We start from the raw sequence: 24,439 nt of genomic DNA on the forward strand, positions 1-24,439 counted from the left end.
ACCCTTTGATTAAAATTTTACATTTTCCGATTCCCGCGTTATTTCGAACTTAGATCAAAGCGGATAACCAGTGAAAGTAGTAGAGTTTCTCCGTGATCAAATGCAAAAAATGAGAAATATGGCCTTTCTTGCTGTATATGTGTAAATATTACTCATGCGAGTCTGACTATTAAGATTTAAAAATAAAGAAAATGTACTCTCCTACAAACTATAGTTGTAAATTAATCGGCATCTCTCTCTCTCTCTCTCTCTCTCGTCCTCTCTCCTCCTCCTCTTCCTCCCCTCCCGTCTCCTCCTCCTCCCCCTCCCTCTCTCCCTCTCTCAAGTTTGTCCCCATCCCCTCCCTTTTCTCTCCTCCTCCTCTCCCTCTCTCCTCTTCAATCCCTCTCCTCTCTCCAGTGTTTTTCCCACACTGTGATGTTTCTTTGGTATTCTCTCTTTCCCCGTTTATTTTACAGACTTCAGCTCTTCAGGCAGATTTGCATTAATAAATTGCCTTCAGAGGAATGCCAGCATGTCTCCATTATATTAAAAGATAAAACGGGGCAAACTCCTATCGCAATTCGAAGTCGCTTTGATTTTTCAGTTTTTTGTATCTCGCTGTCGTTGAACCAAGTAGACAGTTACGTTCATGCATTTTCGTTGTCCAAACTTTCGTTCATTCCAGCCTAATATTACTGCAAAACTGACTTCCTACATATTTTAAGTATGTAAAATATATCAGTTACATATTAAAGAAAAGCGAATCAGTAGGGGAAGATTCTCCAGATATGTCAGATATGCCAGTGTACACAGCTTGGAAAGCTCAGGAAATGTAAACTATCAGTATGATATCATAATATTTGTAATATTTGCAATAATTTAGTTAGAGTAATTTTTAGTTCAGGTTTTTTATTTTTTATTTTTCTTCGTTTTAGACTTAATATTTTCTGCATTTCGACAGTGCTGCATATTAACTTCTTTTCGTTTTGTTCATATTACAAGTTTAGCCCATCGACATAATGAGTTCTACAACTTTATTTTAAAATTGAACAACGCAGAGGAAATTTTAGGTGAGTTTGTCCCCAATTTTGTCTTTGGCAATTGTTTATCCCAGATTTTATTTATTTATTTATTTTCTATTTTTGCACTACATTGGCTTTTCTGTGTTTATCAGTAGTAGTAACAAAAATTAGGCATCTGTATATATTATGTACTAATACTGACAGTTTGTATTGCAGTTATTGGAAGTTCCAAATGAACAGAAAAAAGTAGGACATGATATTCCTAATATAAGTGTATTCGTTACCATAGTAAACGACTTTTTCCGTAGAAAGTTGTCTGCATTAACGGAGTTGACTTTGCATTTCGTCATCTCTGTTCGTCTTATTCAAGTTTCTATTGCACATACTATATTCAAGAGTCGACGTATTATCATCTCAGCAATGATATTCACGAAGGGCATGGAAGCACGGGTATTTTTTTAGAAATACTTACAGAAAAGTAAAAAATCTGAAGTAATAAACAGTTATATGAAATTACTATAACCAAGTGTTGCTGTAACAAATGTAAGGGTATTGTGGATTCGTGGTTGTTGTAGTCGTGGAAAATATGCATTGAAAACACAGGTTTGACATTGAATTTAGTGTGTCTGGAACAGTGTTGCAGACATCCTGATATTATGTAGCTACATATGCACAGACATCGGGATGGTTGGGTTTTGTAATTAACAGTATTGCATACAATGTTGTGGATGTGTATCCAACATGTCGACAATAGTCATTATGATAATTCCCCTGTAGAGATTTGTGCATGCATTTTTTTAGGGTAGGAAATAATCTTAAGAGTTTATGACGAATGATTTAATTCCAGGAAGGGAAGCCGAAAAGGAAAGCAAGACGATTTTAATCCAAGATAAAAGAGCAGTTATAATTTTGTAAGAATTGCCACTGCTTGAATCTTATGCACCGAGAATATTTGGAATATAGGAAGTGTCACAGATGCAGTTGTATAGTGTGGGAGTTTTTCAAACGTTAATTATCTTCGCTACCCGTATATGTTTTTAAAGTTAATTCCGGTTTACTTGATATGTTTTATGAATAGTAAGGGAACTCAAGTTTTCAGGAAGTGATAATCCAATGGCTATTTATCTTGATAAGTAGCAGAGGTTTGGTGGTACTGCCATGGAGTTGGAAGGAGAAGGGTCTGGAGAAATAGAGGAAAGTTTGATCTTGGTGGTAACTGTTGATTGTTTGGTCATTGGCTGAGGTGGTGTTGGAGGTATGTCTTGCAACCTTAATTGTATATTGGGTTCTGCGTTTTTTATTATGGTCTTGCCTTTTTATTCTAGACTTATCCAGCCATATACCAGCACAGTACCATGCTTGGAGTAGCAGCCTACAATTTGAAATGGAAACGAAGTGAACAAGAGGCTGCCTGATTATTGACATTATAAAAGTTGACGCGCCTCTTTGCAAGTGTGAAATTCAGTTTAGTCCACCACTGCATCAATTGAAGTCAAGTAATTTGAGGTTATTTCAGTCACGGAATTTGACCGCTATTATTTCAGCTTTCTCAAATTCCAAAACATTGACATGCTAGATAGGATCACAAGCATTTTATGCAAACTGATTCTTTCAGTAAGATAGCCAAGGTGGTATTATTGGAGAATACTGCTAAAATACCATGAACTATGCTGTCGTGAATTCTAAAACCACTCCAGTTGAACTAGTCAAAGTACCTACTTGTTGCCATGTCTAACGCTCTGCTTCCTGTTACAGATTGCACACACAAAATGCCCGGTCTTTATTAAGGTCCTAATAGTGTCTGTAGTGTTTACAAAGGAAATATTGGTGTGTTCATCAAAATACATCATGTATTTTGAGGAGAAAGTCTTTACCCACGTATTCACTGCGAAAAACTGTAGAGGAAATTATCTTGTCTCTGTGTATTTATTTCTGCTGCTTCGAAATCGTGGGAATGAACCCTTCCACCCCTTTGGCATTATTATGTTACGAGTTTCTAATCATGTTAACGAAGTTGAATTTTAAAACAGAGAAAGAATATTAAGTTTTAAAACTTTCATTTCTCATTGTCCCTCGGAAAGGAATGAAAATTCTGGATGTCGATGTAAAATTATAGTTTTGAAAAATGTTGAGTTTTATGTCCTTGATCTTACTGGGCAGATAATGCAATCATGCATGTAACCGATTGTATGCACTGCTTTTAGTTTATGACTGAGTTTTGAAATGTAAAACATGCCCGGGGAACATTTTTCCCATGGTAGAATTTTGAATGTTGGAGAATGATTTTCTGACTTTACAATTCAGGTAATGATTTGTTAGGTCGCCTAACTTTTCTGAAAGTTAAACCTTTCACTTTTAGTAAGCGTTTATGAAGGAAAAGATGTACTTTCAGACGCTGGTACAAAAGTAATAAGTAAACAGCGGAAAGCCAGTGGAAACATTATACGACTGAGTCAAAGTAAAATGGTTGAAGGTTCTGTCAGGATAATCATCTCAGTGGCAGAAAAAAATAGTAGAGGAAGAGAAATATCATATACTAGTAGATAGTAAGATGAGTTCCTCTACTTCTTCTTCTTCTTCTTCTTCTTCTTCTTCTTCTCAGCTAAATGCCTTGCAGGGGTCGCTTATTTTAATGAGCCTCATAAAGCCGTTTCTGCTTGAACGGCTCAATTCACCACTGGATTTGGCAGCCGTTTTACGGACGTAAGTTCGTCCTGACTTCAACCCCTCAACTCATCCGGATTTGGGATAGGCACACTAAGTTGGGCTGGCTTCCCCCCCTCCCCTGCAGTGGGTAGGTTTGCTAAACTATTTAGATGGATTGACTTCGTCATTTCCTCCGTTCATTCAAAATCTGCTCTCATTTTCAGATGAATGGGTATATGGCATATTCTCTCTCTCTCTCTCTCTCTCTCTCGTCCATATTTACTTTCCTATCACCCTCCTAACAAGGGATGCTTTACGTGGATGACGACCTTATTTACGAGAGACATGAAATTGCAAGCACCATGAGGCTCCTTCATGCTGCTCTCACAGAAGAAAATGCTGTATTTTCCACTTGATTTCCGTCTGAACGGAACAGACAGTAAAAAAGCCACTTGATTATTGAAACTAAAATCGTTCAGTGCGCTAGTTTAATGGCGGAAATTCCACTATGTTAAGTTTCTGGTTTTTCGTAGACAGAGTCTAAGAAATATCAATTTTTCATTTTGCCTTTACCAAGCGGACTACCAAACGAAGTCGGAAACAATGGCGCACTTGCTCGTTATATTCGTATTTCAGCAGAGTAGCAAAGTGTTGCTAAATATCTTCGTACTGTTTCACTCCTGAGTCCTTCCTGGGAGGATGATGTCTTTGTTCGGCGTTTTGTATTATATAATTAATTAAGTTCCATTTGACCGACCTTCTTTTATATGATTACTTTAAATTTTGTATGCTGCCGAATAAACACATTTCATAGACAGTCGCATTGGAGTGTACGCAAAAAATCGTAATGTATAAAGGCCTTACAGTGACATTTATCCATCGCATATGTCCTCTGTGCAGACCATAATGCGGCTATACGGTACTTAGATTTTTACCGAGGTTCCCTAACCAGTTTACATGTTTCATCCCTGGGCAATTGCAAACTGTTATGCATCGTTTGTATCATTCCCAGTGCAATAACTTGGTGGTTTTGTTATAACCTTTTGAGAGTAATTTGTGAGATGCATAGCTCCTGGTGGCATAAAATCTATGTTTATATGGATGCTGACGACCTCGTCAGATTTTATAGGCAATTTCCAGAGTTAATTAAGCAATTACCAAACGAAGGAGGACATAAAAGTTCGTTGTCGTTCTAGTGTTCTCGTGGACGGTTGCCCAAAATCTTTCATTTCGATTTTCAAGTTAAGAAATAGGTTTAATTAACCGTAGGTAGCATTTTTTTTAGTTAATTAGATTCCGAAAAATAATTAAATACACTTCTGTGGTTATTTTGATGAACTTTTGGGTCTAAGTTTTCTGTAGCAAAATTCCATACGAGTATAAGATTATTGATATATAAGCACGAATCATGGGAAGACGATAAACTATCCATATAACACTTCAAGATTCAGATGGCAGGATAGAGGTACAAATGGTACCATAAGGGAAATTACGAAAGGTTCATTACTAGATGAAGTAATAGTAAAATTCACACCGACTGAGAGGAGACTCCGCTGGAGAATAAGGTTCTCTGAGAACTGGTCAATTCGCCCTATCACGGAAAATATGTCAGGTAAAATTTGCAAAAGAAAATAATATTTTAAGGAGATGAATGTATTTCGTCGGGCTGTGGCTTAAGGAAAAATTATACACGAACATCTATTAAATGCGTAAAGAAAATTCCAATAATATAAACAAAGATCCTTGACAAAGGGACTCTTGTATTGAAAATGAGGATATCGTATTTTGGAACAAAATCTTGCCCCCCCAAAAAAGTGGAGCAGGAAAAGAACCATTGTAAAATGAACAAGGAGGAAGCTCGGATGTTGCACTGAAAAGAAATAGTGTATCTACTTTCTTCTTTGTTCTCGGTATCGTTATTTTCTTGCAGTTGATAATCAGAGCTCTCTCTCTCTCTCTCTCTCTCGAGAGAGAGAGAGAGAGAGAGATGAATTTTAAAAAAATTAAAAGAGTAGGAAAGAGTAAAATGTGTGTATAGAATGGGATAAAAAAACGAGATGGAGCAAAGATTAATGAGTCTGTCTTTCAAATGTTTTTAAAAAACGATGTACAAGTTCTGTGTGTGTGTCTGTCTGTCTGTGGAAATGATTAACACATGATGAGCACGTGTTTCACGGAAATCAATTTCTGACTCACGTCGGGAAGGAACCTCGGTTTCGTAAGTGACAAACCAAGGCGTTACTGACTGGCCTATACCTCGTATGTGAGTCAGAAATTTATATATATATATATATATATATATATATATATATATATATATATATATATATATATGTGTGTGTGTGTGTGTGTGTGTGTGTGTTTGTGTATGTGAGTGTGTATGATACATTCTTTGCTGTGAAAGCATTGTAAAGTTTGTGGTAGTTTTTTCTTTTTGGAACAGCACCTTCTGCGTATTCTAAGTCTGTTAAGTTTTAACGTTATTCTAATAATATAAGACTTCTTCCATCTTCAATCATTTGTTTTCCAGGTTGACGTAACAGGGCAAATTGCATCGGTGACATTGCATTGCAGTGTAGTACCTCCACTATTTCCTGCAAAAGTTACTTGACAAAATCCTACCAACATTTATATATTATATATATAATTATATATATATATATATATATATATATATATATATATATATATGCATGGCAGTGTGTGTGCGTTGTTTTCAATTCGAGGAGGAATCATAGTTTGTATATATTTGTAACCATTAAATGGTAATTAGAGGATTAGAGAAGGTAAAGTTTTCCTAAAAACCGTATGTGTGTTTTTTCCATTCCTCCAAGTCACCAAGTTAATTGGTCTGTAATTTCGTCCATTCATTCTGAACGTAACAAACAACTTCAGGTGTTTACTTCGTCGTTGATGGGAAGCCGCAGAATTTTGATGATTATCGCTTCTCATTTCTCCAAGTTTCAGGCTGTTTGTGTTGCTCCTTTTGCGAACTGTATTTAAATTGATAATCCAATTAGATTATTAGTTTTCAGTAGGAAATTGCGATATGTTCGTTATCTGTTTGGATTTCCATTTTTGAATTACTTTAGCCAGAACTTGTTATAAATGTGACCATCATTTTTTTCTAACTGACATAGGAAAACTCAGTGGAAAGCCTCTATCATTATTCTTGTATGAGGAGGATATATTTATTATTATTTTAATGTTTAGATTTTTTTGTTTTTTGACATCCACTGTGACTTATTTTATCGTTGCTTTAATAATTATTTAGAATTGTATTTTCTTGAACACCCACTTTGAATTATTTTCATCCACAAATCGTAAGGATTCGAAAACACTCACAGACCAGAATCTCATGTGTGGATTCCTGTGAATAGCAATAAAAAAAAAAAAAACCCTCGCCGAAATGCGTGTTCCTCATAGCAGCGTAGGAAGTTACTTGGACTGAATGAATAAAAGGCCATTTAGTCCCGTCTTAGCCATGAAGATTGAGGGTGAAAACCATATTTCTCAGGCTGTTTAAATCCGCACCAGAATGTGCTTAACGTTCAGTCATATCACGTCACAGGTCAAACACTGCACACACTGTGCACTGCCTCCATTTAAGATATAGTTGTAAGAGTTATGTAAATATATCCTTTTGTCAGGACGTGTATTTCGTTTAGTTCTTCGTAAGGTCTCCACTTTCCTTTTCTTTCATGATTAGATTATGTGGTAAAATCATTCTTAGTTCCCACCAACGTGTTATGGCATGAATTCAAAGCATGAAATCTAATAGAAAATAAGTAAAATAGAAGACAACATATGAAAGGGAAATACAACAATAATTTTCCAATTTTTGCTTGAAAATTCATAGAAACAATTGGTTTGATGACAAAACACTACGCAATAATAGTGTTACATAGAGAAAGTTTTTCATATTTTTCAAAAATTCGTTTGCAAAAATTCGTTTGTGAGTCCGCTTTTTTCTTAACTCATGGTTAATATTGAAAGTAGGCTTATGTGTTCGTTAAAGGGAAAATGCTTGGCAATACGAGAGAGAGAGAGAGAGAGAGAGAGAGAGAGAGAGAGAGAGCAAAATTTCATTTAAAATATCCTCTTATGTATGAAGTAGGCCTATTATTTGTAGATGGGGCACTGGTAAGGGACATGGAAAATTATGTTCAACTTATAAGAGAGAGAGAGAGAGAGAGAGAGAGAGAGAGAGAGAGAGAGAGAGAGAGAGAGAGAGAGAGAGAGAGAGAGAGAGAGAAGGGGGTGGGAGGTGGGTCTTTGCTAAAAGGTTTTTCATGCATTTCAATACGCTCTTTTTTAAAGGTGAGAAAGGAAAAGTGATATTCAATCAACATACGTCAGGAGATAAAGGCTGGGAAATGTTATTTGAATGGTTTTCGGGCATATAATTAGACCTACTGTTTCTTATGGTAAGGACAGGTAAAATATTGCATTATTGCATAAAGCACACACGTACACAAGTTATATATATATTATTATATATTGCTACTTTCAAAATGCATATATCTCCTCTGTGACTGTATAAAATGTAAAGTAGAATTGTGCAAAATTTTTTCAGATTCCTAGATAGCTTAGAGATAGGATGTTTTAAATGTTTGTTCAGATTTCGCATAACTTAATAATGTAAAAGAATATATATGTATATAACATAGAATGTAAAAAGAGAGAGATTATCTTTGTCCATTCGAAACTACGATTGTTTCCCTATTATGTCAGCACTGTGAGATTAGAGGAACTCCAAGTTCTCCGTTTGCTTTCCTAATCTGTCAACACGTTTGATAAGCGAGCTCGAATCTTCAATGTGTTTTGGGAATCTGTCATCATGTGTGATAAGGGACTTCTCCTTCGTCTCAATCGAGTAGAGTACATGTCTTTTTTTTTTTTTTAACAGAATCGTCTCATACGTGTATGTCTTTGCCGAGTGCCACGTGCAGGTTACACATTTTGTATATGAAGTTGCGTAAGATTTTGAAGCTTCCGGAAGCATTTGTGCCAAAAACGTTTTGTGTCATCTCAGTCCAGCTTTCGCAAGGGAAGAGAATTTCATTAGATCTTAGATTCTCGAGGCGTTAACATCTCTCTCTCTCTCTCTCTCTCTCTCTCTCTCTCTCTCTCTCTCTCTCTCTCTCCATCCTTGACATTATATTAACGTAACGTAAATTGCTCACTCGTAACTTGAGAATTTCATATTTGATATTTCTTAGAGTTTATTAAGTGTTAAATAGTGTTTATGTGGAATCTGAACAAACATTGTTGTTGTAACGGCGCCTGGTTTTTGTGAGTGTAAAACAAGACTGCAGCAAAGAAATTGGTATACCAAAAAGGTAAAGTGTGTTATATTTTTATTAGTTGCAACTAATATCTAATGGTTATGATGGTTTGGTAAGAAACTAATAACTGATAGGAACAGTGGTTAACTAGTAACTAATAACAGATGGTTACGAAGGTTTCATAAAAACTGATGGTTACAATGTTTTGAGTGAAAAGATTTACACTTTTACACATTGCAAATTTTTGTGTTTTGTGTTTGTTCCATTTTGTGCATTTTTTTTCATTTTCTTGTTGAAGTGTGCCTTTTTGTTTTGATACTGTCCACATTTTTCTGTATTTTCATTTGCATTCACAATTTAATTGACCTAGTTATTTTCATTGCTTAATCAGTGCACATTTAATTAAATTTAACACTTGTGAATTAATTTGCATTTACTTAGAATTCTTTAAAATTTTATTATTGATTGGCACTTGTGAATTAATTTCAAATTTTCAATTATTGCCTAACACTTTTGAATATTGATTGAATTGATTTTCTTGAATTTTGTGATAAATTAATTTTGATTTAATTTTACTTTATTTGATTCAAGAATTAATTAAACTTTACTTTGTTTTCAAGTAACAGTAATTTTCCCTGATATTGTGAATTTCACTTCTAATTTTGAGTTTTATAATAAATTTTTGTATTTAAAATTTTTATTTTTAAGAAATATTTCATTTCTAACCAGTATATTTGCATTTGGTTATATTGATGATAGGTAGAAACATAGAGTGGTAATTGATCGGCTATCCTTCAATTTACTTGAAGTGACTTAGAACCAGGGAAGTACTTAGACTTCTGAAATCAAGGAAATACTTAGACTTTTTAAAGTTGTTGATGGAGTGATGCCCTTTGATTAATTTAATTACTTACAAGATTACCTCACACCTGTTTTGATGAACTTAGTCTGATTTTCTGCAATCCTGGTAAGTTGTTAAGGGATCACTGTTGCCTTTAGAGTATTCAGTCGTTTAATACCTGTGATGAGGGTTCAGGTGTCTGGCTTTTGTGAGGTAACAATAAATGAATGCTAAGCATAGTAACCAGATACTTGGCACTTCGTACAATATATATATATATATATATATATATATATACACATATATAAAACGCTTTGGGTATCTTTCGTATGTTTATTTTCTCCTTATCATATAGTCGCTTTTTAACTGTTACCATGGTAGGTGTTCCTTTCAAGTTCTTGTTTTAATTTTTGTATTTTTAAATGTCAAAATAGTTTATTTTTTATTTTTTATGTAATTTTCCAGCCTTGAGGATGCATCATGTGATGTGAAACTTTGGCTTAAGAAACTTGATGCTTGTGAAAGACATGCCTTTACCTCTTTATCCTATATATATTATATATATATATATATATATATATATATATAGATATATATATATGTGTGTGTGTGTGTATATATATATATATGTGTATATATATATATAATATATATATATGTGTATATATATATATATATAGATATATATATTATATATAAATATATATTGCACGCGCTTGTTTCTAAAACAGTGATAAAATCACTACATCCCGTTTCAGGTCATTTGTCCTTCCTTTACTAGAATACTGTCCTCCGGTATAGATGTCTGCTTCTGCCTAAGATTTACCTCTTTTAGGTACTGTGATTCGTGGCGGCAGGTTACTGTTTCCTAAATAGTAGCAGTTATGACTTGGACCCTCGACGGATGGTTTCTTGTTTGTCAGTTTTTTATAAGTTTTTATTTCAACAGAGTTCTTTCTCATTCACAATTAATCTTTGATCCTCTTTTCCTGCCGAGAGCAAAAAGATTTGAAGGAAACAACCGTCAATATGCAGAAAATGTTCCTCGCCGTAGAACTTCTCGGTTCCAGAGGTCCTTTATTCCCCACACCGCAGGATTGTGGAACAGTCTTGCAACTGGGGTTTCAAAAGTTCAAGCGATGACGGAATGCATTACTGCCTTCATGCTGTGCTCCTTGCATTTGAATACATATTTACCTATTTATTGATTTAAAAATTGTCTTATTTTAATTAGTTAGATTTCTCTTGGAAGCTTGAATTTCAAGTCTATGGCCCCAGTGGGCTTGTGGTATATGAATAAGGTTCACCTTCTAATAGAATATATTATAATAGTAATAATGATGATGGTGCATATACATTTGAATTTACAACAGAACAAAATACCAGAGCATTAAAAAGGTAAATAAAGAGAACAAATCATGAACCCCTGAAAGAAAAATGTTGCAGACAAAGTTATAAAAAAATACAAAAATAAAATGCGCCGAAGTTTCTTCGGCGCAATCGAGTTTTCTGTAAATCGCATAATCAAGGACACTGCATATAGATTTACCTTTCGGTGGTCAATGTATAATGCTGCATGACCCACGGTTTATGAAACTTTAACCACGGCCCGGTGATGGCCTGGCCTATATCGTTGCCAGACGCATGATTATGGCTAAATTTAACCTGAAATAAAATTAAAACTAGGGGCGCTAGAGGGCTGCAATTTGGATGGTTGATGATTAGAGAGTGGAATAACATCATCCCAGTTGTGCAGCCCTCTAGCCTCAGTAGTTTTTAAGATTTGCGGGCGGACAGAAAAAGTGTGAACCACAAACAAAGCCGGAACAATTTTTTTTTTTTTTTTTTTTTAGAAAACTAGAATATGTTCGGTATTTTTATATGAAAATATCAGAGAGAGAGAGAGAGAGAGAGAGAGAGAGAGAGAGAGAGAGAGAGAGAGAGAGAGAGTAAATTAAAATGTTATATGAAATATTATCAAGAAAACAACTATTCCGTAAATTACTTTACTTTTGGCGAAAGTCCATTATACTGTATTTTACGAGTAAATTCATGATGAAATCAACATAATAGCCATCAATACGATGCCATAAACTGAGAGGCATCACGAAGATGAATCTTGATCAATGAGGTTAGCAGTGGTGTATTTGTCGATCTTCATTGGTAAAAAAAATCCAATATGTTAACTTTAGTGTCATTTCCTACACTTGGAAGTCGAAAATTTTACGTAAACGCAACTTTTTTAAATGTTTAAATAATAGTTTGGCAAAGAATATATTTTTATGCAGTCATTAACAACAAAATGGATTTAAAAGTATAAAAACTGAATTGAAGGTGGAATTGGCTTTTTTATACTGAGATTGTATATTTTCTGTTGGTTTGAATTCTTCTAAATCCATTTTTTTTCTGATGCTTATATTCATATATTATATATATATATATATATATATATATATATATATATATATATATATATATATATATATCATACATTTATTTCATATCGTCGCTTACTAAACGGACGCTTGAAGCGTAATGGACTGCCAAAAATGATTTGTGTATTGGGAACGGTAGAGACAGGCGATAGTCCTCAATTTGTAAAATATCGTATATTAGTCCTTTTGATATTTCATGTTCATAACCGTTCGCAAAACCCCAAGGATACACTAAATTCGTTAACTCGCGTGTGAAGTTACGTTCGTTTTGAGTATATATAATGCATCGCATGTTTGAATTCCTGGTGTTCTGTAGTACAGCAACAACATAAGGCAGAACTGCAGTTTACCAACTAAAGCAATTTGTTTGTCTTCGTCCTCTAATCTCCCCCCCCCCCCCCCCCCCCCCCCCCCCCCCCCCCCCCCCCACCCCCCCCCCCCCCCCCCCCCCCCCTCCTGCTTTCCGTATTGTCTCTGATAATTGAGCGATCTCGTGTGTTTTGTTTAGCAGCAATTGGTTTTGTTGTAGTTAATATTCATCCACGACGGATTGGAGGAAAGAGCAAAATAGGACTTTGCACAACTTGTACAGTGGTTTTAGGCGTTTAAGACGACAATGCTCCTGAAATATGCTCTTGATTGTAATATACTTTTTTTTTGCATTTAACAGCATTTGTAAATAGCATCATGGTATTGCTCTATATAATATAGAAGGTACTTGTCATGAACTCGTTCTTTTTCTTGGCTGAACCAAGTGAAAAAGCACTGTGTTAGTGTAATATTGGTGTCACTGCAATATTTTGAGAGAAGGGTTTAGTAACGACTAATTAATTTCACCACTACATCAATCATCCTTTCCCTATCTCTTTTGACCACACGAACTGTTCGTGCTGCAGCTCAAGTTGGAAATGACATTAATCGTATTATCAGTGAATATAGTGTTCGGAAATCCTCTGCCTAGATTATTAGTGACAAAGGAGGGAGGAGTCTATTCAGTTTGGCCGTGTTATGAAACCTTGTAGTTTGTCACATTTCCATTAAATTCTGAAAGACAGTAATTGTGTTGACTTGCAAATCTGTTACTTATACTGTGTATTTAAATTGCAGAGATTTATTCAAAGTCTCTACGTAAATGTTTATTGCTAATGTTTAATTCCATGATGGAGATACATTAATAAAATTGACTATGAATGCCAGGTGGCAGTTTGCTGTAAATTAGTAATCATGAGATAATACGTATTTGATTTTGACTAAATTAATTGCCAGTACCCAAACGCCTTGATAACCAGTCACGTCTCATGTTCCCGATAGCAGCACTAGTTGATCATTACCCTCCTTTTTTTTATTATCAATTCATGCTTCTCAGAACCAATACTTCTCAGGATTGTCCAAGTTACACAGCAATCTAGATGAAATTCAGAGAAAGGACCTTCAGAGGACGTACAGTCACCCATATAAGTTCATGGATGCCCGGGTTTTTGAGAGAGATTTCATTTTCACCCCTTTCTGGATGACAGGTGTCTGGGAGTGCGAAACTGACCAAATGTTCAACTACCTAACTGCTGTAGAAAGTTTCGGTGTGTGCCCGTCTTATGTCACTACACAGAAGACCCGTTGTCCAGAAAGGGGTCGGATGGAATTCAGCTTTATGCCCGGAGACATCCATGAACTTATATGAGTGACAGTACTTCATGACACAGCATATGTGGCGGTGGTTAAATTGACTAACTGCGAGTTAGAATGACTGCCTCCTTCCCTACTCGAACAACCAGCGTCCGACTTCCAACTGTGTTTTAGGCTTACATTCTATATGCGATGACCTTTTTGGGAATAATATTCATTAAAGTCATCAGTACCTTGCGTAACTAGAAAGCAGTGCATGGTCGTCAATAAACGAAATTGATTGAAGCTGGGGAATATTTTGAAAAATAATGAACAGCCTGTCTCACCTGTGACGCTTTGTTGGGGAGACCGAGAACCTTTTTCCCGTCCGATTTACCATATTTATTGTGCATAGATCTCTGATAGTCCACTAAAGGATCCAGAGCCGATGAAACACGGTTTTTCGGCAAAACCTTTTTATCAAAGCATCGAATAAAGGTGAAAGTTGAGAAATGTATATTTTGTAACCCTACCTAAATTTTGCAAGTATTATTTAGTACCTAAGTTCGATAGATTAGATATTTATAGAGCAAAATGAAGTCGCCGATGCCGGAACCGAGAAAATCACAGAAAACGATCCAAAAACCATTCGTGACATAAACATAATATGATGTCATGATGCTCCGCCCATCCACCTAGTAGGTAGCAAGTCACTAATACAGTCTAGGCTTCTACAAATTCGATATGGACTTGTCCCCGAGGTTGCAAGGCTGCATTTGTGCTACAGCTTACCACTTCGTATACAAGCGAGCAGACCCGTGGCAAGATTTGCAGTTGCGTGAGTGATTATTTCTATAAAATGGGTAATAGTTACTTGGCAATACTCATCTCATGCTGTAGCAAATAGAAGGCTATAGTGTCGAAACCTGAGGTAAAACAAAACGGATTGTCTGTTTGTATCCCTGCCCTGAACAGATGCAGATCTAACAATTGATCTACAGACTGCTTCATTATGCTAGCTAACAACTTAGTCCCAGCAAGATCTGCTCACTTCGCCCCAAATCCCCCGCGTAAGTGGAGCTTCGTCTACCTCCTTATTACGTCTGCAGGCGAATTGCTGTGATGACCAGGTACCTCTTAAGATACGTCATCGCCGATGTAGTGACCCCAGGCAGGAGGCGACCCCACCCAAGGGTCGACCTTGTCTCTCCTTGTTTCTCTTGGCCTTGGTCCCAACAACTGCTGTGGAAGTTGCCATGAAACCTCCACAATATAATAATAATAACCTGCTCGCCATCATTGATATCGCTGAAGCCAAGAAGGGGTACTATTATCAGTTAGTGAATAGTCATTGGCAAGTGGGCAGAGCCGCAGTGTAGAGACGGTTTCCTTAGTGTATATATCTGTGTAAACTTCTCTTCACTGTGGCTGATGGCCCTGCATAGGAAACTCACTTTACTCCGATAAGTACCAGAACCATTGAACTTAGGTACTAAATAATATTTGCAAAAATTAGATACGGCTATAAAATATACACCTGCCAATTTTCACCTTTATCCGATGCTTTGTTAAAAGGTGTTGCCGAAAAGCCCTGATTCATCGGCTCTGAATCCCTTAGTAGGTTAAACAACCTCGCGGAAAAAACTCTCCTCTCTCTCTCTCTCTCTCTCTCTCTCTCTCTCTCTCTCTCTCTCTCTCTGTGTGTGTGTGTGTGTGTGTGTGGAAATTCTTAGGGTTGTTTCTTATGTTGTTACATTTAACGTTTTGGGGAAACAAAGAAAATGTTTAATTACACTGCACGAGAAAGGACGCAGTCTCTACCTGGAATACTTAAGTAATGTGGGGAACACTATTGAGGAGACAGTCTATTCTTTATTAAGACCGAGGTATTCTCTTTCATCGTATAACAGGTAGTTCAGGGTATGAATAGTCAAAGGTAATGGAACAGTTTGGTTGTCAGAGCAGGTCATTGTTGGGTGAAGGTCGCACTCGGGAACCGCGTTCAAAGGAAGATCGATATTATGGAAGAAAAGGGATTTCTCTCTTTCTGTCACACAATGCAATTGTTTTCATTGTCGTTTTTACGTAACGTTTACTTGGGGCTTCCCACAAAGGAAGACATTAAGCCTTGAGTTACGACCTCTCCTATTCTCTTTGTACAAACCAAGTATGATACTAATTCAGATACAGTGGTTTTTTTGCACGGCTCTTGACAAGTGTTCTTTTAAGCTCATCGATATTTTCCCCTCTTCTTCATTGTAGATTTTTTTTAATTCAGAGCAAGTCTCTCGAACAGCCAATACCGAGAAATGATGGCTAAGAGTAGGTTTTTGATTTGCGTCTTTTGGGAGTCGATTTTACGCATCTTGAGAAAAAGCCTTCTCTTTCTTTTCAATAAAAACTGTTTCCTGTTTGACTGTTTTTTGCTCTCTAGTAAGGCCTAATTCTTGTTAGTTTTATTTGGCCCCTGTCAGGCCTCTAGGGTTGCAAGCGATCTCTAATTTAGATGATTATAGTCAGAGTTGAACTTCTCGGTGTACTAAATGGTATTAATTAAGTTTAATGTTGAAGTCCTCTGGTTTGCTCATATGAAACCTTCCCCTTGGATAGGATATGAATGTTGCTGCATGTAATAGATTATCTAAATAAAGATAAACGGAGAAAAAGAGCATACAAAAATCCCGATCTGTATTCATCAGTGTTATGATTGTTATAAAGCCCTCTACAATCACTAATCAACGCATTAGCCACTTCTTTCCTAAGTCTTCGGTATTATAAAAGCTTTCTATGTTTATTTTTTAGTATAATGAAAAGTAATGTAGGAAATCCCCTTCAAATGGCTTGCTAAAAGAGGGAAGCTGTTAGTGATGTTTTATTTTTTCCCGATTGTTGTACTCAGTAAGTTTAAGCTCAATAAGTTCGTCGTAGTCATATTTTGAATTATCATAAGAATGTATATACGCCGTGTTTAGATATAGTCATTGATTATAACCTCGTTTTCTGCATGTTGCCCATTGACTGATAGCTGTGTATGGTTGTTTTTCATTATTTCGAAAACTGATTTTGATCACGGATCATCATTCATTGCTATTTTCGTTAGCGATTGCAAGAAATATACCATGATGATGTGTAACTGAATCTTGATATATAAATGTATATGTTTGCATATTTTAATTGAATGTGGGTCAGATTAGTTTATAATAAACTTCCATTTAGATAAAACCTTATTCCTTCTTCCTCAGTGTCAAGTAAGTGGTGAGTCTGTTATAATGAGAATTCTATTGTTTCTCTTTATGCCCTGAATAATGCACTGCTATTCATTTCCCTTTTGTGTTATGTGCCTTGATTTGCATTCAGCAACATTTCCAACACTTTCTAAAGTGCAATCTCTCGTTTCTGGGATCCTGGAAGCTTCTCTGTATTGTGTGTGTGTAATGTATAAAATGATGTACGATCTGTGGTATCAAGTAATGTTGGTGAATTTCAAGGTGCCTTCGGTTCCTGATTTTTGTATGACTGTAAAGTCTTTTCGTTGGTGATTGTTTTGTCTACAGCGAATAATTACCGAAAATATATGTTAATGATCTCTAGTGCTTGAGCAACTAAAGATTCATCGTTTTTCAGGTGTTCTATCTCTCTCTCTGTAACATTATGTTATTGGTAGCTAACGAACTTAATTGTCCTGAGCAATCGTTCTGTAGAATAATCTCCATAAGGAAACAATGAAACTGGGAGAATTTAATTTTCATTACTTCAGGGCATCTTGTCGCTTCCTATTTTTAAATGAAAAGACGTCTGGCGGATAATTGAACCTGCGAAAAGTTATTATCTGCTTAATAGGTTTTTGTCTGTCTATAAAAAGTTTTGGAGCCTGTTATAAAAAAACTTTGTTTTAGGATTTATCTTCTGAAGTAAAATTACTGATAGCCGTATTACTCTTGGATTCCTCTGCAGTGAGATAAACCTGGGATGCATTCATCGTTATCTTTTTACGAAAATAAAAAACGTTAGTTCAGTAACGTTTTGCATTGAGTTGTGCTTACATAAGAATTCCATAGACCTCACCCGTGAAATTTCTGTATTTTGAGTCTGGGTCTAGATATGGCAACATTTCAGATGCACTGTTTTCAGCTGATTTATACAGCTCGATATGGAGATGCCATTGCATCCTCCACTTTTGCTGTAGTGATAGCTTTTTTTCTCCGTCTCCTTTTTTTAATAACATGTTAAGGATTTCCGTTTATGTGAGTATATGTTATTGGAAAGCATCTAATCATGTGTCACTTCAAGCCCTTGTGGTATTTCCTTCACAATGACAAAGGGCCTAACAGGTGTAGATTCCGATTTTTTAGCGAAGCCGCCAATTATGCGATGACCTCGAGAACTAAGTCGTACTCTTACTCAGACCAGAAAACTGAGGCTGCATCATTTACTGGAAGGAAAACTAATGCAGAGGAATCTATAATTTTTACATTGAATTCTTGATCTCCGTTATTCCGTCGTCTAAACCCGAGGTCACACATTTCTTAAGACGGATTTTGTGTCCATTGCTGGGACAGGGCAACTCTGTCTCTGAAAATTCATCATGGTTTGACAAAATATTTTCATTTAGACTCTTTTATTCTTGTGCACGCTTTATGGCAATCGAAATGTTCAGGACTCAAAGGTGTAAATATAAAAAATTACGCAAAAATATACTACGCAAATGCCCAGTTATGCCAATGACCGGGTATTTTTATTTTATTTATTTTTTTTAAGCTGTATTCTCCCATCTAGAGTGTCTAAGGACTTTACCGTTTCCTTTTAGTTTTCCGTAAAAGAAAACTTTTGTGCTGGCTTTGTCTGTCCGTCCGCCCTCAGATCTTAAAAACTACTGCGGCTAGAGAGCTTCAAATTAGTATGTTAAATCATCCACTCTCCAATCATCAAACATACCAAATCGCAGCCCTCTAGCCTCAGTAGTTTTTATTTTATTCTAGGAGAAAGTTAACCATGATCGTGCGTCTGGTGCCGCTATAGGTGCCACTAACTCAGGCTACCACCTAGTTGTGGCTTAAAGTTTCCTGGCCGGGGGTGGGAAATTTCATGGGCCGTGACTGAGAGTTGCATGCAGCATTCATTATATGCTGTACAAAAAACTCGATTGCGCGGAAGAAACTTCGGCGCGTTTTTTACTTGTTTATATTTAAATTTTCTTTTTGAAAGTAAGATCAAAAGCCCTAGACACATATCTGTCAGTGAAATGACGTCGCCTTTCACAGACGTCCCCTTTCAAGATGGAGAACTCTTGGGCATATGAGATTTATTCCAGCGCTGGGGTTTTTCCCTTTGGCAGTTGATAACATGAAAGCTTCAGTTCAAAGAGACTGATCAAATAATCTTCTCATGGACAGATACGATAAAACTGAGTCAGTATCTCTCTCTCTCTCTCTCTCTCTCTCTCTCTCTCTCTCTCTCTCTATAGTAAAAAGAGACTGGAAAATGTAGATCTGTGGAAAATATTGGCAGCGAGAGAGAGAGAGTAAAACCACGTTGAGGGAAACCATTCCTGTGTTAGATTGCGATATTATTTTTCTAGAGAGATTATGTCTTTGCTTCTTTTATGAACCGTTGAAATTCATAAATGTGTTTTGAGAAAACATTTTCAATCAACGATTGCTCCTAAGCTTTGTCCAACAGGGGTTAGTGCCGTCGGTGCACCTCGGGTGTTACACTGTAGGCACTGTGAAAGGGTGTTTAAATGATCTCTTTGGCTTCTATCTGTACATATGATTTAGCATTTAGTATATATCAGGTGTTTGACTATCAAAGTATTTCTCTGGATTCCTTAATTTTCATAATATTTGTGGCATTACACTAATGAAGCCCTTGCAAAGTAACCGAATATGTAATCTTAGATGCTTCAAATTATCACTAAGCTTCCCTCTCCTTTTTCCTTCCTGGATGAAATAAATGAAACTTTGTCTCGTCTCATCTGCCTAATCAGAGTTATTGGAATTCGATGGTTTTATCCTCTTCTTTTAGTATGCAGAAAACGATGAAACGATTTTCACAATGAAACGGCAGAATTTATTCCATGGGTTTTACCAGTCTCCAAAAGATTAGCTCTGGTCCCATCAATATCTGCCGAACAAACTGAAAAGCTGTAAATTTTCTATGTCCAAGCAAATATTAGCAATGGCTTAAAAATTTCATAACATTTTTACACGGAAAATAGTTGGGTTGTGCGTAATTTCATTTACATAGAACTCCTGTAACTTCTTTACAGAAGTTTATCAAGTCTTCCTACAATACATTTCGTTGCTAGATTAATCGTCAACACACTGATTCATCGTCTCTTTATCAAATTGTATAACTTTATCTAAATGCATGTTTTTAAAAATTCACAGCGGTTAACGGAACTAAGCCTGACTTTTAATAGTTCTACAAAACTTATATTTCTGCTCTGCGTCGTAATTTTCTACAATGAATTGCTAGGGAGCGTTTTTTCTGTAATTTCTAGACAAGAGCTTTTTATAAGAAAAAATCTCTCTCCTCTCTCTCTCTCTCTCTCTCTCTCTCTCTCTCTCTCTCTCTCTCTCTCTCTCTCTCTTATAAAGGTTAGCGGTGTTTTAATCTACATAAATCTGTATTGTACACTTTTATGTAAACCACAGCTTGACTATTTTTTTACCTTTTGTGCTTAACCAGAGTAAAATTCAGCGTTATGGTAGTACCCTACGACCACTTCTCTCTCTCTCTCCTCCATAAATTCTATTACATAATATTCATTGTTTTTATCCATGATGATTTCGATATCTTTGTCTTTGCTAATTAAAAAAAAAATCATCCAAAAGAATGTTTTTTTTAAAAACTTTTTTTTTTTTTTTAAAAAGTGAAGTGTGTGCGTATTTTTCCAACGTTTAAACTGTTTCTTCTTTACAAGGGTGGTTCCTTAGAAAGGCAACCGCACAACTGGTTATTGGTTTATCACTCATAAGTTTTGACTGACAGCATCACAGATCAACTCCTTGTGCAGGTAATTCCACAAGGTGGCAACGCATTTAATCTTCCTGTACACTCTACGGTAATCCCCTCTATCTTTTAGGCACCTTTTGCTTCCGAGATAGCAAAGCCAGCCAGTGGCAAATCTAGAAGTCTTTCATGGATTGATATATATATATATTATATATATATATATATATATATATATATATATATATATATATATATATAGATATATACTATAGATATATATATATTATATATAGTATTATATAGATATATATATATATACATATATATATATATATATATATACTATATATATATATATGTGTGTGTGTGTAACATGTACACGCATACAGTAGATATATATTATATTTATATATGTATGCACATACATATAGATATACACAGTAGTGGTTATTGTTATTGTTTTTTTGTTATACAGTTGTTGTTGTTGTTATTGTTGAAATAATCATTAACTAAGCAAATTTTTCCCACTCATAATGACTTATTGAAAAAAAAAACAAAAAAAATGTTAGTTTTATTCATATCCATGCGTGAGTTTGGTATGGGGGGGGGGGGGGGGCACGTAACCAGGAGGGACACCCCCTTAAATCCGCCACTGCATAAACCTATGCTTTCCAGGCCCTATTTTACCTCAATAATCTTACTATTTTTGAATCTTACTCTTCCCTTCCCTCCTAGTTCATCCAAATCATAAGCAGTCTTCACCAAATTATCCTCCATTTTTTCTTGCTAACCTTTTGACCTCGTCTGCATATCTCAATTTATCTCACCATTTCAGTTGTTCTCACACCAGATACACGATACAAACAATTCAACTCATTAGAATAACTTTTTTTTAATCTGTTTGTCGTCTGACTCACTTCTGCCGTTGTGCATCATCTGCATCATAGCTACTCCTGAAAGAATTGCCTCCATTCTTCCTCCATTAATGTTAACAGTAATTGCTCCATCTTCCTTTTTTCCGTTTACCTTCATTCCCGTAGAGGGCTAGTACATACAGTGCACCTCATGTGGTGCACTGTAGGTATTACTTGAGGATCTTTGCAGCGTCCCTTCCGGGCCCCAAAGCAAATCTGACATCTCCTTTCGTTTCTTGTTTTTACTATTTACCTCCGTTCATTGTTTCTCTTTTCTTCCTTCTTTACTCTTCCCGACCCTCTCCATAACAATTGGTTCTTAGTTGCCCAACTGCGAGGTTTTCCTCCTGTTTAGCAACCTTTCCAGGACCTTTCTACTCTCAATATTTCCCTTTCAGCGCCTGAATGACACCTCATGGGTTCCCAGTGCTTCGCCCCGTTGGCCTAGATTATCTATATTCCTATTCCTTTTAACCCTCATTAAACGGTTTTTTTTTTTGTTTTTTTTTTTTTTTTTTTAGTCTCTTCCTACCTTTTTACTCCCTCCTCAATACAGTCATGTTCACAAACCTCACGAAATTGTTGCATTTCTTCTTCTCCATCCCCATTCAGTATTGTTATCAATTTTAAGCATTAGCCATTTACCAATTGTTCATGATTAATTCTTTTTATCCTACATCATTTGGGAAAAAATTTCTTGATCTATAAATTGTCATACTTGATTTTAAATAGAGAAATAACATTTTTCTGCTAAAAAAACACTGAACCACTTCTGATGGTTTCGGAAAGGAATAGCCGTCATATTTCTTCAAGCAACGCATTCAGACGCACTTGGCTTTTGCTCTTTGGAATAGAAATGGGCCTTGTTGATTTAACATCGACTTCTTTCACCAACGCCAATAAAATAAACTCCCGCCTGTTCGAACCCATTTTTCTTTTCCTGCAGATACAGTGTTTTTCTTTCGTAAAGCAAATTTTTCTTGTAAACATTGATCCAGCTCCTGCCTCGGTAATTTTAATCCTCACATATTGTTCGTCACCATTTGCTTAATGGAAGTTAAAGATGACCTGGAGAACAAAAGAAAACGAGTCCTTTTACTATACCCCACCAGTTCCATACAAAAGACTGTTACTAAGAGTTTTACTAAGCATATATTCCTGAAACGTGCCTCAATTAGCAGTTATTTTTAATGTTGGAATGTTTTGCTTTAATTAGGATTACTTTTTTAAGTGAAAAGTGGGACTTGATTGCATGATAACACAGATGTTGTTTTTCTTTAAACCAATTTTCCAGTAGAACCTGTCCAACGCAAAAACACAGGGTTGGGGGACAGTGGTGCATTACCACAAACTAAGCATTGGGAGAAATCTGTTTGGATTTTAGATCACCCTCAAGGGAAAAACGCTCGTACCCATTAAGAGAGAAAAAACTGTGAAATACCAAGGTGATTTGAGTTGACTGCTGTGTAGTAAAGGAACGAAGGGAGGCCTAGCCAAATCTACGGAAAGGAAAGAAATGATTTAAGATTAGTAGACCAACAAAAGAGTAGTTTCCCTTTCAAGGGCCGAATAAACTAGAAGGAAGGGAAAGGGGTTTTCAACCTGGGGTACGGCGTACCCCGCCAACAGGGGTGTGTCAAGGGGGGCACGCCGCTCCCCATGGCGCCCGGAATGGAATGTTAGATAGCCGACCTTCAATGTGCTTTTAGTAAAAACTGCTACCTCGCCCAACATAGCGGATAGTTAATGCCAAACAGTTCTCAGCCATTTTAATTAACTCCCTTTGCAGCTGAATGTTAATTAAGAAATGTATTTTTATTTTTGCATCTCAGTTACCATAAACCTTGAAAATTTACTGCATAGCCAGAAGGTAAAATAATTATGAAAATTGTCTTTATTTTTTTTATTTTTTTTATGGGGGGAAAAAAATTTTTTTTTTTTTTCTTAATTGTTGACAGTTGGTTATTGTCAGGAGAGTTAATGTACTTACTTTCCCCTCTGTACAGTTTTTCTTTTTGGAGCTTGGGTTTGTTTTCCCTTTCGTTACATAAAGTGAAGGGGGTACATTACTGACAATGGTAGCAAAATACCCGAAAAGGCGGGTACGTAGGGAGGAAAGAAAGGGTTGAAACAAAACCCTGAAGGTAGGCAGATACATCATGCGTGGTTCCAGGTTAGAGTAACAGCGCGCGCCCAGCCCCGCACTTCCTCTCTCCTCTCCTCTCTCTCTCCTCCTCGATCTCCTCTCTCCGTCTCTCTTCGTCTCTCTCTCCTCCTAAACTTTAATGCTTATTTATTTATTCCGAAGTATAAAAAAAGTGGCAAATTTGTATTTTGGAAAAGGCTTATAAAGACCGTTCCAGGCTTTTTGCAACGAGGTATTATTGTTTCTGCTGTTCTTGAAAGACAAAGTGACAATAACTGAGGGGACGTTTTGTATCGTTGGGTAAAAAATGTTAGGAAAGGGTGAAAAATGAATTCATGTGTGAGAGGTTTCAGGGTGACGGTTTCTTTCGTGTGTGATGCTTTATTTCTAGAAAAATCTTTCGAATATCCACATGAAGTAACTCCATGTCCCCTTGGACGTCTGCTTTCCCAGCTGGATAGTCCTCCATTGTCCCAATAATCCTGAAATGGTTTTTTATACGGTTTTCCTTTGTTTGCTGGTTGCTTCATTGTCAGTCCTGAGAAGCGGTTTTTCATTTTATCCTTCTAATTAATGGGGGAGTTTCCGTGAGGCCAGTTAAACCTT

This window comes from Macrobrachium nipponense, chromosome 19 (assembly GCF_015104395.2).
Source record: "Macrobrachium nipponense isolate FS-2020 chromosome 19, ASM1510439v2, whole genome shotgun sequence".
In the NCBI taxonomy this organism is placed as follows: Eukaryota; Metazoa; Arthropoda; class Malacostraca; order Decapoda; family Palaemonidae; genus Macrobrachium; species Macrobrachium nipponense.